Source organism: Nomascus leucogenys, chromosome 14, assembly GCF_006542625.1.
Source record: "Nomascus leucogenys isolate Asia chromosome 14, Asia_NLE_v1, whole genome shotgun sequence".
Taxonomy (NCBI): Eukaryota; Metazoa; Chordata; class Mammalia; order Primates; family Hylobatidae; genus Nomascus; species Nomascus leucogenys.
Genome location: NC_044394.1, coordinates 28,331,282 through 28,334,265, shown reverse-complemented (window position 1 = coordinate 28,334,265; position 2,984 = coordinate 28,331,282). Strand labels below are relative to the sequence as shown.

Below are 2,984 nucleotides of genomic sequence, written 5' to 3'. Positions count from 1 at the left end.
AGGTGAGATCCTCTTCTCAGGTACTTACATTACTTATATGGTTTGGATCTGTGTCCCTACCCAAATCTCATGTCGAATTGTAATTTCTAATGTTGGAGGTGGGGTCTGGTGGGAGGTGACTGGATCATGGGGGTGGTTTCTCATGGTTTAACACCATCCCCCTTGGTGTTATCACAGCGAGAGTGAGATATTGCAAGATCTGCTTGTTTAAAAGTATGTAGCACCTCCCACCTCTCACTCTTCCTCCTGCTATGGCCGTGTGAAGTGCTGGTTTCCCCTTTGCCTTCTGCCATAATTGTAAATTTCCTGAGGCCTCCCTAGAAGCTGCTATGCTTCCTGTACAGCCCATGTAACCATGAGCCAATTGAACCTCTTTTCTTTATAAATTACCTAGTCTCAGGTATTTCGTTTTTTGTTGTTGCTGTTGTTCGAGATGGAGTCTTGCACTGTCGCCCAGGCTGGAGTGCAATGGCACAATCTTGGCTCACTGCAACCTCCGCCTCCTGGGTTCAAACAATCCTTCCACCTCAGCCTCCCGAGTAACTGGGATTACAGGCACCTGCCATCATGCACGGCTAATTTTTGTATTTTTGTAAAGACAGGGTTTCATCATGTTGGCCAGGCTGGTCTTGAACTACTGACCTCGGTGACCCGCCCACCTTGGCCTCCTAAAGTGCTGGGATTACAAGCATGAGCCACTGCGCCCAGCCCCTAGTCTCAGGTATTTCTTTATAGCAGTGCAAGAACGGACTAACACAATACTGATGTATTTTATGCATGATAGGAAGAATATATATTCAGTCCAAAACTTTGAAAAAGACTTAAAAACAGTAAAATAATAAAGAATATTAAGAAATCCAAAAGTTGGCCAGGTGTGGGGGCTCATACTTATAATCCTAGCACTTTGGGAGGCCAAGGTGGGTGGATCACTTGAGATCAGGAGTTCGAGACCAGCCTGGCCAACATGGTGAAGCCCATCTTTACTCAAAACATACAAAAATTAGCTGGGCTGGTAGTAGGCGCCTGTAATCCCAGCTACTCAGGAGGCTGAGACAGGAGAGTTGCTTGAACCTGGGAAGCGGAGGTTGCAGTGAGCTGAGTTATCAACTAAATTGATAAATCCTAAAATGGATTAAGAATATAACATAAGGATACATTCATTAACTTACTTTTTTCTGCCTGTGGTCACCACCAAGGAAAAGTTGCTAAAGTCTCTCTTCCCACCACCACCGTCATGTCTAAATCGGTCTCCTAAAGAGCCTGAGCAGCTCTTCACTGGAAGGCTGAGCTTTGAAATGACTGATGAGAGGCTGAGGAGCCGTTCTGAGCAAAGGGGAACGCTCACAGGCTGTGTGGTCATGAGAGATCCCAACACCAAGCGCTCCAGGGGCTTTGGGTTTGTCACCTATGCCACTGTGGAGGAGGTGGATGCAGCCATGAATGCAAGGCCACACAAGGTGGATGGGAGAGCTGTGGAACCAAAGAGGGCTGTCTCAAGAGAAGGTTCTCAAAGACCAGGTGCCTGCCTAACTATGGAAAAGGTATTTGTTGCTGGCATTAAAGAAGACACTGAAGAACATCACCTGAGAGATTATTTTGAACAGTATGGAAAAATTGAAGTGATTAAAATTATGACTGATTGAGGCAGTGGCAAAAAAAAAGGAGCTTTGCCTTTATAAGCTTTGGTGACGATGACTCCATGGATAAAATTGTCATTCAGAAATACCATCGTGAGAATGGCCACAACTGTGAAGTTAGGAAAGCCCTGCCAAAGCAAGAGGTGCATAGTGCTTCACCCAGCCAAAGAGGTTGAAGTGGTTCTGGAAACTTTGGTGGTGGTTGTGGAGATTGTTTCAGTGGAAACGGCAACTTTGATTGTGGAGGAAACTTCAGTGGTCATGGTGGCAGCTGTGGTCACAGTGGATATAGTGGCAGTGGGGATGGCTATAATGGATTTGGTGATGGAAGCAATTTTGAAGGTGGTGGAAGCTACAATGATTTTGGCAATTACAACAATTAGTCTTCAAATTTTGGACCCATGAATGGGAGAACTTTGGAAGCAGAAGCACTGGCCCCTGTGGTGTTGGAGGCCAATACTTTGCCAAACCACAAAACGAAGGTGACTATGTCAATTTCAGTAGCAGCAGCAGTTACAGCAATGGGAGAAGATTTTAGTTACTACCAGGAAACAAAGCTTAGCAGAAGAGAGCCAGAGAAGGGACACGGAAGCTACAGATTACAGCAGATTTGTGAACTCAACCAAGCACAGTGGTGGCAGGGCCTAGCTGCTATAAAAAAAAGACATGTTTTAGATAAATACTCATGTGTATGGGCAAAAAACTTGAGGACTGTATTTGTGACTAAAGGTGTAACAGGTTATTTTAGTTTTTGTTCTGTAGAAAGTGTACAGCATTCCAACAAAGGGTTTTAATGTAAATATTTTTTTGCACCCATGCTGTTGATTGCTAAATGTAATATAGTCTGATCATGACGCTGAATAAATGTGTCTTTAAAAAAAGAATAGAACATAAATCACCAGTATCAGAAATAAAAGAGAGGTTATCACTATAAATTCTACAGGCATGAAAAGGATAATAAGATACCATTATTAAAATTTTATACTGAAAATATGATAAGTTCTTTGAAAAATGCAATTTACCAAAGTCAATACAGATTAAACAAAAATATTAATAGTCCTATATCCATTTTTAAAATTAAATTTATTGTCAAAAAATTCCACAGTGTAAATCTAGATTCAGATGGTTTCACTGATGAACATTCACTGAAGAAATAACACTAATCTTACACAAACCCTTATAAAAAACAGGAGGGGACACTTTCCTGCTTGTTCGTGAGGCCACCATAACTCTGATACTAAAACCTAACAAATTACCAGAAAAAAATTTGCCTACCAATATTTTCCATGAACATAGACATAAAAATCTTTGAAAACTTCATGCATTGATTGCAGCAATATATATCAG

The 2,984-nt window shown here is 41.9% G+C and overlaps 1 pseudogene; it reads left to right on the top strand.

The window, feature by feature from the left end:
- The first annotated feature begins 1,280 nt into the window (after window positions 1-1,280).
- LOC100604758 lies at window positions 1,281-2,175 on the top strand (annotated as a pseudogene).
- The last annotated feature ends 809 nt before the right edge of the window (window positions 2,176-2,984 follow it).